Source organism: Musca autumnalis, unplaced genomic scaffold (genome assembly GCF_047663935.1).
Source record: "Musca autumnalis isolate F117 unplaced genomic scaffold, ASM4766393v1 scaffold_3, whole genome shotgun sequence".
Lineage (NCBI taxonomy): Eukaryota > Metazoa > Arthropoda > Insecta > Diptera > Muscidae > Musca > Musca autumnalis.
In genome coordinates, this window is record NW_027411866.1 from 202,718,503 (window position 1) to 202,732,602 (window position 14,100).

General features: G+C 43.2%; 1 protein-coding gene across 2 annotated transcripts in view; it reads right to left on the bottom strand.

The window, feature by feature from the left end:
• The window catches only part of MICAL-like (protein), a 517,823-nt gene extending 511,250 nt beyond the window's left edge, over positions 1-6,573 (bottom strand). For both annotated transcript variants that reach the window (XM_073976324.1, XM_073976325.1), the window contains exon 1: positions 6,549-6,573. The gene's annotated coding sequence lies outside the window, so the exon portion shown is untranslated. The remainder of the gene's footprint in view (positions 1-6,548) is intronic.
• Between the last annotated feature and the right edge of the window lie 7,527 nt (positions 6,574-14,100).

Sequence of the window (14,100 nt, forward strand, 5' to 3'; positions counted from 1 at the left end):
TAACACTTAGCTTCAGCATACAAACATACATATCTAAACTACATCGTTTCGCTAGTCTTCCGTCCGTCCAATCATGTTCAAAACGGGTGGGTACTTATTTCTTTCACACAAAATTTTACTATCAATCACAGTTATGTAGCTTGCAACAACATACATATAAACGGTTGTTGCCTCTTCTTCTTTTCTGCTCCATTCAGTGCTGTAATTTCCCGTCGGTCGTTCGGTCGGTGTCTTTGGCTGCGAGTTGACATTTAACTGACAGCTGATGTACTTCTCTGCTCGTACATCAACATCAAAAAGTAGCAGAAAAGTAAATGCCCCTTGATGGCAAGGAGTGTTTGACCATCTATTCATCTATCCGTCTGTCTATCTAAATGGCTGACGGACTGTCGGCTAAACTGTTTTGTTAAAGCTTCTGTTAGACATGACCAACAAATAGTAACAACAACAGCAACTATAACCAAAACAATTTTATCGACCAAGCTTACAAAAATACCTAACAAAGTGTATTGACTAGTTTGGAGCACTAGTTGCTGTTGTTGTTTTATTCTAAACATTGCTGCAGATTTTGTATGCAAATTTAATTTCAATTTCTTTTAATAATAAATTCTATGTAAAAATTGCAAATTTGGTTAGCAATGGTTCTAGTAGCTAATAAAGGGGGTGGATAATTTGAATTTTTAAATGGAGTGAGAAGAGCATAGATTTATATTCAAACACGATTAAAATGTATTCAAGAATTTGTAATCGTATGCATATGTTTTTGAGGTTTACTAGAGCATAATTTATGTAATATCACTGTGCGACACGAACAAATTAACCTTATTGTGGCACCGCAATAAGACCAAAAAAAGAGAAGACAAAAGTGTCTCTGTGTTTTCCCCCATAACTTACACTTTGATGTGAAAAAAGCCCATATCTTCCAAACGGCTAAGAATGTTGTGAACACATTAAATTCATCAAAATTCATCTCCAAGGTCAAAATCGTCAGGGTTAAATTTCTATCTACTACAAACATGCACTTGAAGATGTAGACCTGAGATCTAGATCATACGAACTCAGAAGGAACGGTGCTTCAAAGTCAAAATAACAAGAAACTTTATACAAATACATTTTTTTATCCTTTTTCACTGGTTCTGGTCCATAGATACTGAAATCTGTTTTTGTGACATGGGCTAAATGTATGCCTCCGTAAGTAAATCAAAACTCTTAACAGTTTGTTCGCAAGTCCCGGTTCGCAAGTCTCTTAACCTCGAAAGTGCAAGTGATAGGGGAAAACACGGCGGCACGTATCTTATCTTTGTTGGTATTCTATCACACTATGTGATCAGATGACTGACCATATGGCGATTAGGATGACTATAACGGTAACAACACGTCATTGTGTTGCCATACTGGAAGAATATTCGTCTGCTCATGCAGATGGTCGGTCCACTGATGACATGGCATGCATGACGGCCGGTTCTATGCACCGGATTGACTTGGAAGAATCTTCGACCTGGGCCGTCACCTCAGAATTATGTGTTTGTTTTTGTATTTGGTCCTTGTTTGGTCCTTGCCGGGATAGAGAAGAACCCCGGTCCATGGATCTGGCGGATCCGTTTGTCAGATCCGCATCCGTCATATATCAAATTCGGTGAGCTGGTGTGCACTTCACACGCTCCTCAGGGCATTGTGATCTACTGCGATAGTAGCATCTGCTGCAGAGCATCTTCCAGCGTGCCCCAACTTCGTCGTCGGAGTACAAGATATCCCAGCAGTCTCCCTAACAACAACAAACTATCTAAGACAGCAGCAGCCTTTTGCAGGCAATTTGTCGAACATCCATCAACACCTGATCGCGAAAGAAGAAGGCTACGCCGATCATCCCGTATCCTAAAGCCAAATACGGACCCAGCCACCATCACAACGGATAATGTGCTTATAAAAATTAAAGCCGCCAAAAGCTTCACAGCAATTGGTCCGGATGGCTTGGCAACGAAGATGCTGATGCACATTTGCACACGGTGCAAATTACCTTGCATGCACCTTTAACCTTTGTCTCAGCACCTTCGAGGTCCCCGATATGTGGAAGATCGGAAAGATAATCCCAGTCTCTAAACCGGGTAAACTCGCGCACTTAGGAAACTCATACCGACCCATCACCCTCCTATCCCCAGTCGTGAAGATCCTTGAGTCCATCCTCCTACCGTACTTCACTGAGCACTTCCATCTGGCCGACCACCAACATGGCTTCAGAACCGGAAGAAGCACTACAACAGCCCTCAGTGAAGTCACGACCAGGATCACGGAAGGACTAAACAGTAAGAGACCACACAAAATAACCATATTAGTGGCTCTGGACCTCTCCAAGGCCTTCGATACAGTTAACCACACCATACTTCTGAGGGACGTTATGGAGACTTCTCTCCCTAACTACATAAAGAGATGGTTGATAAACTACATTGTTGGAAGGCAATCTTATGTAGAATTCCGAGAACAAACATCCCCCAGGAAGAATAAGCAGGGGGTACCCCAAGGGGGAGTCTTATCCCCACTGCTTTTCAACCTCTATGTTCCGAAGGCCCCCAATCCACCCGAGAATGTGCATTTAATCTCCTACGCTGACGACTGCACAGTCATGTCTACAGGCACAAAATCTCAGACTTAGAGTCAGACCTAAATGGTTACCTCCCTTCCCTTAAAGACGTCTTTGAAGGCAGAAATCTGCAACTATCTGCCCCTAAGTCCTCAGCCACTATCTTACATCGTGGACTAAAGAAGTTAATGCGCAACTAAATATACACGTCCGCGGACAGGCCATCTCGACGATCAAAAACCCCAAAATCCTGGGTGTAACATTTGATAATCTACTTTACTTCTGAAAACACGCTGAGGTAGTAGCAGGAACGTGGACAAAAGAAACAAAATTCTCAAAGCGCTTGCCGGTAGTACCTGGGGAAAAGATAAAGATACCATCTTAACCACTTACAAGGCCATAGGTCGCCCCCTCAGGGACTATGCTGCCCCTATATGGTCACCTGGACTAAGTGAACACAAAAGGGAAATCTCCAAAGGGTGTAAAACACCGCATTGCGCACCGCAACTGGATGCCACTCCAAGGCCCCTGAAAATCACCTTCACCATGAAGCAAAGCTTCTCCCGGTGCAAGCTCACTGTACCGTCCTCACAAGGCAACATGCGATCGATCAAATGCACTAAACGGGATCACCCAAACCACGCAAGCATCTCCACACCTCTCAATGAAAGAGATGAACCAATCAGACTTGACTTCCGCAAAGAACTCCCCAACCTTCCCCAAATCGCCTCAGACCCAACTGATGATGACATTCATACAGCACTAACACAGGCCCACACAAAAGTAGTCGAGGACCAAATATCAACCTACACATGCAGTGTAGTCTTAGGTGGGCGACCCCCATCCATTCATGAAGATGAGAGGACACTACCTAGGGAGACCAGATCTATATTATCCCAACTTCGATCTGGTATCTCTAGGTACCTCAACAGTTGTCTCTCCGTCCTGAATCCTGAGATAACAGATACATGCCCTAAATGCGACCAATCACCGCACATCACTCGGCATCTCTGACACCGGAGTCACTGTGGAACCATCCAGTCCTGGCGGCTCACTTTCTAGGACTGAATGTTGATGCCAAGATGTCAATTTTTTTTCTTTTCTTTCCACCGATACTACTTTACCTGTAGGTGTTACAACAACAACAAACTCAACATATAACACCCCAAGTAGTTGTTCCGTGCCCTGGAAATGCATCCATCCTGCAATTCAGTTGCAACGGTCTCCCCAACAATGTCAACGAAATAGTAGACTTTATAAGCATCGTAGAAGAAGGGGAGGAGGACTTGCCTTCCTTATACACCATTCTGTCCAGTACGGACCTATCTCGCTTGTCTTTAGTGATCCATACATGGGGTATGGGAGTAGCAGTAAAGTGTTGGAATGCCGAGGTAAAGTTGCTAAATGTGTACATAACTCCAATGAATAGCTGCGCCTCGCGTTATATGCCCGACATTACTTCGTTATATGAGGGCAATCGTCTGGTGTTAGAGGATTTGCCCTAGAGCTGGCAAACTATCGACAGACTATCGTTCTGATCCATTTTTATGTTAAATGAGGACGTCCCTAGAAGGATAAGAAGAGATTGTAAGAGCTCGCCAAACACCACCATTGTGGCAACCGGTCTGATAAATGACGTGTCCTATCAACCCGTCATGTTCTTCCGCTCTTCATCTCCGTAAACCTCCCAACTTTGTAACCTCTGACCACCATACTTTCCTGAACCATGGAATAACTGATTGGCAGGGGTTCAGATAATTTACCAATCACCGCTTCAAAGAGCTGTCCATTTGCTCAGACCCTCGGGTAGCTGAGAGAACTTTCCAGGACATCATCACTGCTGCAGCCGCGCGATAAATAGCTGCTGGTCGAATACCCGAAGAAGTTAGACCAAATTTGAATAGCATTCACACGGACGCAGTTGCTAAGGTCATAAGCAAAAACAGTGTGAATAAAGTCCTTGTAGTACATCCCCCATCTATCGCAGCTGAGAGCGTCCGCTGCCAAGACAAACCCGAATAGTTTTGGCTCAACTGCCCGGCATCAGCCCGCACGACACAAAACACCTTTTCAACTGCCCCGCCAAACCAACTCAGCTAACTCCAGTGGATCTGTGGTTATCGAAGCAGCCACTTTCCTGGGACTGTAGATAGACCCAGAGCCAGATTGAACAGAATAACGAACATACAAACATAATAATAAACATTGTTACAACAACAACAACATGAGCGCAGGCGTGTTAGATTTTTTTTAACCACGGCTGTTGTCATTTTTATACCCTCCACCATAATATGGAGGGTATAATTAAATTTGTTTTTCCGTTTGTAACACATCGAAATATTCATCGGAGACCTTATAAAGAATGTATATTCTTGATCAGGGTAAAATTCTAAGTCGATATACCATGTCCGTCCGTCTGTTGAAATCAAGATACAGGTCGCACTTTTTAAGATAGAGCTGTGAAATTTGGTATAGAAGTTTCTGTTACTCCTAGGATGTTTGGTATTGCAAATGGGATATCGATCCACGTTTTGATATCGCCCCCATTGAGCGGTACCACCCAATTTTCGGAATTTTGAAGGTTTTAGCCTCATTATCACACCGAAATGGTTGAAATTTGGACTTAGTTTTCGTCTGGGGTACAAAACCTTCCCCAGACATTTGTAGGTATAGGTCCAAGCCTTCATATAGCCTCCCTAGAACGGTACCTACCGATTTTCAGTATTTTAAAGGTTGTGGCTACAATAATCCACCGAACTGACTGAAATTTGGTATATGGTCTTCATTTGGGGTTTTAAACGTTCCATATCAAATTTGTCGGTATAGGACCACGCCTTTATATAGCCCTCAAAAAACGTACCTCCCTATTTTCGGTGTTTTAAAGGTTGTGGCCTCAATATTCCTCAGAAATGGCTGAAATTTAGTCTTCGATGGAGGTATAAAACATTCTCCTGGAAACTTGTCGGTATATGTCCATGCGGTACCTCCCTATTTTCGGTGTTTTGAAGGTTTTAGCCTCATTATCACACCGAATTTGCTGAAAATTGGTACAAAACTTTGGTACAAAACTTTCCCCCAGAAATTGATCGGTATAGGTCCACGCCTTCATATAGCCCCCATAGAACGGTACCTCCCGATTTTCAGGTATTTTGAAGCTTGTGGGCGCAATAATCCACCGAAGAGGCTGAAATTTGGTATTTGGTCGTCATTTGGGGTATTAAACGTTTCTTATAAAATTTGTCGGTTTATGTGATGATGAACGGTACCACCCGATTTTCGGTATTTTGAAGGTTTAGCCTCATTATCACTTCAAGATGGCTAACATCTCTGTATTTAGTCTTCTTTCCACCTGAAAGTTGTGGGTATAGCTTCACGCCTTCATATAGCGGTATTTTGAAATTTTTGGCTCCAATATACACCGAAATGTCTGAAATTTGGTACTTAGTCTTTGTTGGAGTTAAAAGCTTACCTGACTAAAATTTGTCGTATAGGTCCACGTTTCGATATAGCCCCCATAAAACGGTGCCTAGCGATTTTCGTTATTCTGAAGGTTGTGATGCCAATATCCAACCGAAAGACTGAAATTTGTTATTTTGTCTTCCATGAGGTTATAAAACATTCCAGAAGAGAATTATCAGTATAGGTCCGCGGGTTCCTATATCCCTTATAGAAGCGTTCCTCTTGATTTTCGGTATTTTGAAGGTTTTACCGAAATATCGGAAATTTGGTATTTAGTCTTCTTTGAGTCTAACAACTTTGCACTAGAAATTTGTAGGTACAGATCGAAGTTTTGATATAGCCCCCATGGAAAGGTACCTCCCGAATTTCGGTAATTTGAAGGTTATCCACATTGTTTTACCGAACTAGCTGAAATTTGGTATTTAATCTTCTTCATATGGAAACTAAGTGTTCCATTTTACTTACAAACTAGCAAAGTCAACGATACTGCTACAAAAAAGTTACCACTTACCCATTACCAATTGGTAAAAATGAGAATATACTGTAACGAAAGAAGAAAAAGAAAATTAAGAAAAAAAGAACATTCAAAACAGGAACAGCTTTCAAAATCATTTTAAATGATGAGATGTAATAAAGAAATAGATTTGGAGGCGTGGGCCTTAACTGAAATTGATAAAGTGATGTTTTTCGTATTAATGATGACTACACCACAGAAACAGAAAATCTTAGAAGTATTTTACAGGCAAAAAATAACTATGCGACCAAGAAGAAGGTTGTAGCTATGCCTTGGCAAAAACAAAAAAACTGTGGTGACGATGACGAAGTCTTCTTTCATTTAATTTTACTAAAAGTTAAGCCACCACGAAAAGAGGAGAACGCCTTAGAACCTTGGCCGTCTGACGAAAAAAAATGTAAAAGCAAATTGTTAGCGCCACAGGCTTTAAAAAGCCACAAACAAGCAAACGAGACGAACAAAAAATGGTTCATTATGAAAGTTCAACACCATCAAAAGTAAAAAAGGTAGCGCCTACCCATCCATCTATCCTCCCATTCATTCATCCACCCATTGCCTATTTGATAAAGTGGGTATGGGACCTGTTTTAGGTTAAAAAATGAAATGTAGTTTGTTATGTTCATGGTTGATAAATTACGTTAATCACCTTGAAAATACATTACACAAACAACAAGTTTGTAATTTAAGCAGAGGAGACGGAACGAACAACAAAGGTGTAAACGGCAAGAAGATCGTGGTAAATGTGTTGGTAATGAGGAGAATTTTTTTGTTTTAATTTGAAACCTACTATGAATCATAATTTGTGATCGCTAAACAGGCCAAGTCAAGGAGCGTTCCTAACGGGTCATTGACACTGACAAAACTGTTATGTTATTTAACGATCACTCTTGACCGGCATCCGCACCTGGCGAATATCCAATAATTTATTCGGCAGGTTATGAAGGAAATCTAGGGGTCAAGAACACAACTAGGAGAAAAAAGTATAAAAAGACGGGACGGGCCGACTACGAGATACACTACCTTCTTTTAAATCAGAGCTGCTCTTCCTTGCAAAGACACTATGCGTGTACAAAAACAAACAAAAAACATTAATTGGTTGTTGCTTTTTTCACTCAAACATTTACACATGCATCCGATTTGTTTGTATTGCTATGGGCGGCGCTGTTTTAAATACAGTTCTTAGATTTCTTTCAAACTTTTGATAAAATTAAAAAAAAAAAATAAAATTACAAAAAATAAAAAAAAGTAAGAAAGTATCAGTCCGCTGTGCCACAAAAAACATATCCTCTGCCTCGGACCTAAAGAAAAGAAGTAAACACAATACTTCTGACGTCTATGTTTTTTTTTTTTAGTTTTTGAGCCAATTTCTCAGGAAGTATGGATTCGACCTAAAGAAAAGGAGCAAAGGCGGCAGGCTTTTTGGAGATTTTGTGCCATTATGTCAGGAAATATGGTTTGCCAACGGAAAAATTGCGTCGTCGTAAAAGGGCCCACAAGAAAAACTTTTGGAAAAAATACAAAACCGATGTGTGGTGTGACAACAAAAGTCGCTACGTTTGCTTTTGTCCCCACCTTTGTTGTTGTTTGAATTATATTTAATAATACAATTGAATTTCTAAATAATATCTGCTAAGAAACACGTGGTTTTTCTATAATGTGATGAATATCACAAAAAAACCGTGATTTTTGGTAAATTATTAAAAATTATTTTTTGGGTACAAGGTACCAACAGGTTTTCATATAAAAGGACGGGAGGAAATTGAAAGGGGATCAGGACAGTGTTCAAAGGAAACCTAAGTAACAAGTGCACGAATTCAACCGAGTGAAGTGAAACCGTAGCAGACAACCAGGTGAGTCAGAGTGGTGATATTAAATTTCTTGGAACCCCTTCGCGTATCCTTGCCCAGACTCCTTGAAGTGTTCCCAACTCGTGGAACAACCTCGCGTACTCTTGCCTCGATTCCTTGAAGTGTTTGCAACTCTTGGAACCCCCTCGCGTACTCTTGCCCAGATTCCTTGAAATGCTCGCAGCTCTTGGGACCCCTTCGCGTATCCTCGTCCAGAATCCTTGAAGTGTTCGCAACTATTGGAACCCCTTCGCGTATCCTTGTCCAGAATCCTTGAAGTGTTCGCTACTCTTGGGTCTTCGCGAACCCTCGCACGGATTTCATGTGGTGTTCGCAACTTTTGAAACCCTTTCGCGTATCCTTGTCCGGACTCCTTGAAGTGTTCGCAACTTTTGGGTCTTCGCGTACTCTTGCCCAGATTCCTTGAAGGGTTCGCAGCTCTTGGAACCCCTTCGCGTATCCTTGCCCCGACACCTTGAAGTATTCGCAACTCTTGGGTCTTCGCGTATTCTTGCCCAGATTCCTTGAAGTGTTGGCGACTCTTGAAACCCCTTAGCGTATCCTTGCCCAGGCTCCTTGAAGTAGTCGCAACTCTTGGGTCCTCTTTTTCCCGTATCCTTGCCCAGCTAGCCAATCTGTTCGGAGAACTCAACCAGGTCTCCAGCGAAGCCTACATGGACCTTGTCCGGGACTCCCCATCCACATCTCTATTGAGAACCTATCCAGCTTTCCCGCTTATGCCATCTATCCACGGGAAGATCTCTACGGAGGACCAGGTCGGTGGGGCGAAATTATCCAGGTCGCCCGACAGCCAATATAGGCGGAGAACTTATCCAGGTATCCCACGCAGCCCATATCCGAAGTCTACTCAGGTGTCCCGTCGAGACTGTTCTGCCAACGACGAGCTGATAGGTGAACTTAGCCAGGTCACCCCGAACGACCGACCTGAACGCGGCCTTTTGTATATACCTAATCATTATACTTATGTGCCTCTTAAAAGAAATCCCGATGATAAAACTGTTGATTAAAAACCAACAAGAAACACGTTTTATCACTATCTCGGTCTTTCCACATACAAACTTCTGTGACAGACTCTGGACCCCCGCGAGCTATCTCAGCAAGCGGAGTGAACTTGTCGTTACAGTGGTACTCGAAGGACGGGACCGATATATTCCATATTCAAACCTGACACATGACTGGATGAAATAATACGATGCGCAAAGTTTGGACCAATCTGAAACTCCCTGCGAGAGTTATTTAACGGACTTGTCATTTTAGTTGGTACCGACAAGGTTTATTGGAGCTTTTAGGCCATTGTCCGAGAAGGTATGTACTTGCCGCCAAAAAAATGCATCGTCGTAAAGGGGCCGCAAGAACAATCTGCTGAAAAAAATCAAAATGATCCTAGATGAACTCATAAACTTCACCTTTTCCGAACTTTGTGTGGGAGTTACCCGAGGAATGGACTGACGGACATTGCTGAGACGACTCCAAATTGTCTGAAACAGATTTCGTCCAAACATAACCCATTATTTCCATGAGCGTTAAGGCTGAGGGTGCAAAAAAACCAAATGAATGAATGAACAACAGAAACAAATGTTTTAAGAATCATGATCTGCGACTTTACACCTGGAATGCCAGATTTCTTCGTAGAGACGATGAAGTTTACGCACTGGTGGGTGCTTAACAGTACCCACCTATATGAAGTCCGTAAAGTATGCGCGATGGAACACAACCACAAAGACCCACCCAAAAATTCCCATTACCATATAACGGTTTATTTAGTACTTTTTGGTAGCCATAACCAGTTACAAATCAACCTACTACAACTACCTACTTATTTTAACAAGGACATATAACACTATATCAGCGTTCTAACCAGCGGCTACCACTTCAATATCCATACATGTGTTTGTATTTGCATAATTTTTTGTATTGGGCGCAGCATATGCCGGAATGCCAGCTCCGTATTCTTTCGATCCGTGCCGGGACCAAGGAAAACCAAGGACCAATTTCGATGTGCTCGATTTGTCACATCCGCATCGACCACATTCAAACTTCGATGCGCAATATACTCTGCCATGAGAGGGACTACGACAATGTCCCAGTGGGTGATTGAAGTCATCAGCATACGGGACATCTCCGCGGTCACCCCAACAGCAACCGCACACGCAGCATTTATTACCACTCATTGATGTTCTAATCCCTGGAAATTCATAATTTTTTCAAGTTTTCGCTGCGGTGCAGGAAATCAAGCTCAACAACAACTGCAGCTTCCTGCCACACTATTCACCACTTGAACGACTCAACATAATGTTCGATGGTGTACTTATTCCGTCCCTTAACTACACAAAAATATTGGGTGTGACGTTCGATAGCATGTTTAAGCTATTCGCGATAAGATCAGAATTAGGAGCAATGTCCTCAAGTCTCTGGCCTGCAGCACTTGTTGACCTCTTACATAGCAATAGACCAGTCTATTTGGCGCCAGTGTGTTATGCAACTGTTAGCGCTACGCAGTGGAAAAAAAGTTTAAACCTGTCAGAATACTGCCCTAAGGACTACTCATGACACCATTGAACCATCTTTATAGGGAGGTTTTACAGGCACATCAGCACAACAGGATGTTGTCGATGTAGTACCTGCTTGGGTGTTGTCGCCGCGAGCACCACTCTCACGAGAGGGGGGGGGATCTTCATGATCTAGAGAGAGAGGTCCAAAGGTATAAATGAAAACCTCTAGACCATCTAGCCTATCAGGGTTGGGTAGCATTTATATGATACAGTCGCACATGCAGTACAGAAATACAGTGAATGCCGTACTTGGCGACCACCTCCATCCATCGCAGCAGAAGAACGTCAGCTACCAAGACAAACACGAGTTGTTTTAGCCCAGTTAAGATGATGTAGCCGACCCAATTTGTATTGGATCTGAATTGATGCCACCGAACACATGTCCGGCATATGGATACGATACGCTGTATTTGTTTAGCTGCCCAGCTAATGCCACTCTTATGTCTGCTGATTATTTATGGACGCAACCAGTCCATGTTGCGGAATTTTTGAGTCCGTATCCAGAGGAACCAGAACCAGATGATTGAAATAATACACGAACGAACATATTTGAGTTGCTACAATGACAATTGCAGCTTACAGCGTGTGATGGTTACATCATACTGAGGTAGGATCACACCAGAATTTGAGGTAGAGTACCAACTCTCCGGTTGCACCAGTCTGTTCCATACAGACCTATCTCGCTTGAGGCTGGCTCTAATGACCCGTACATGGAATGTATGCCGGTAGCAGTCAGGTGTGGAACTGCCGAGGTAGAGTTGCTGAACGAATACCGTCATAACCGGGCCTCGGAAAGAACCAGATCTGTATAGTGCTGGCTGAGCATATTGATAGCTCTAGGTCTGCATGGTCAATGATGACGCCCCTACAAAAAATTAGCGGAGAGTGTCACAGTTCGCCAGACATTACCGTCGTGTCATCTGGTCTGACAAATGACGTTACCTGACAAGCCGTCGTTTCTCTTGGAATAGACCATCTTCTCATAATTGTCTCTATCAGCAGACCGCCCGATTTCATCCCCTCTGAACGCCGCACTTTCATCAGTCAGTGGGAAAGCTAATAGTCCTAGATTCAGAGAGTTCACTAACTTCCTCTTTAGAAAACTGCCCAACCCTTCTGTTGCTCGGACAGCAGATAGTACATCATCACTGCTGCAACCGCTCGCCATACACCTGCTGGTCGAATACTCGAAGTGAGACCAAACTTCCGGCTGAGGCGACGATATTAACAAATGAGGGTGATGTCAGGGAGCTGCACTGGAAGTTAATAGGTTGGTCGGCGAGCATAAGCGGAACAAGTGGTTAGATCATCTGAAGAGTTGCAACATTGGAGCCGGAATATGTGAATTGTGGGTAACGATTAAGTCACTCTTGAACCCTAGAAAGAAGGAAAACAGGGCCTCCGACTCGTTTGGCGACGTTACATTGACTGATCCGAGAGGTGAGGAAGTTATTTCAGTCGACAGTTTGTATAGCACACCTGGAGTGACAGGGCGTCGCAGGACCAGAGCAAGTCGTGTGATATAACAGTGATGGTGGCGCATGACTTATCAAAAGCTTTTGATACTGTCAAGCTCTCCACACCGTTTTTGAGACATCGAGCAGACAACTCTGCGGACAAGTTAGAAACGTTTAATAACCAATTATATATGTGGACGCCAGTCGTACGTGGAATTCAGGAGTAAGAAATCCAAGCCCCATAGAATGAAACAGAGAGTGGGTGATATCTCCGGAGCTGTTTAACTTCTACCTCTCCTGTGTTCCGCCCCCTTCAGACGGCATATAGATCGTAACGTATGCAGATGATTGTCATTGTCATTTGCGAAAGGCTGAACTCCTATTTAACCGATCTCAACATCTTTTTCCACGCGAGGAATATGCAAATATCCGCCACTAAATCACGGACGGCAGAGGTGAGAACATAGTTCAATGTCATGGTCGATGATAGCAGAATTCCGACCACAAACTTCCCCACAATACTAAGGGTCACATTCGACAGTATGTTCGTGTCGTCCGCAGCATGTCTCAGCTATCTGCGACAAGCCTAGATATACGAACAATGTCCTCAAGTCCCTAGCCCGCAGTACTTGGGGTACAGACAAAGAAACCTTGTTGACCACACATATAATGCCATAGGTCGGTCTATATGGGCAACACGATGGAAAAATATTCAAACCTGTCAGAATGCCGCACTGACAGGGTGCCTCCTCATGTCTTCAGTGGATCATCTACATGAGGAGACAAATATTCTTTTGGTACAGCAACAAATGACATGCTTTCGTTGCAGTACTTGTTCGGGTGTTACAGTGAGAGCCATCCGAAAGACCATATGGAGGCATGTCAGGAGAAATATTCATAATCTAAAAAGAGAGGTTTAACATTAAAAGAGAGAACCTCTAGATCAATAAGCCTATCAAGCAGATTTAAATAGCATTCACACGGTTGCGGTCGCTGATGCCATACACAACTGAACTCCTATAGGATCGATGACACCGTGCAAAACCTCTGCTCGCTGCACAACCGCGCACTACACACCGCACCTTATCAACTGCCCTGCCAAACCTCCTCAACTAACTCCAGACGATCTGTGGTTACACCCCATCGAAGCAGCCACATTTCTAGAACTGGAGATAGACCCAGAGCGAGATTAAGCAAGAACAATGTCACCAAGTCCCTAGCCGGCAGTACTTGGGGTACAGATAAAGAAACCTTGTTCACCACACATATAACGCCATACGTCGGTCTATATGGGCAACACGATGGAAAAATATGCAAACCTGTCAGAATGCCGCACTGACAGGGTGCCTCCTCATGTCTTCAGTGGATCATCTACATGAGGAGACAAATATTCTTTCGGTACAGCAACAAATGACATGCTTTCGTTGCAGTACTTGTTCGGGTGTTACAGTGAGAGCCATCCGAAAGACCATATGGAGGCATGTCAGGAGAAATATTCATAATCTAAAAAGAGAGGTTTAACATTAAAAGAGAGAACCTCTAGATCAATAAGCCTATCAAGCAGATTTAAATAGCATTCACACGGTTGCGGTCGCTGATGCCATACACAACTGAACTCCTATAGGATCGATGACACCGTGCAAAACCTCTGGTCGCTGCACAACCGCGCACT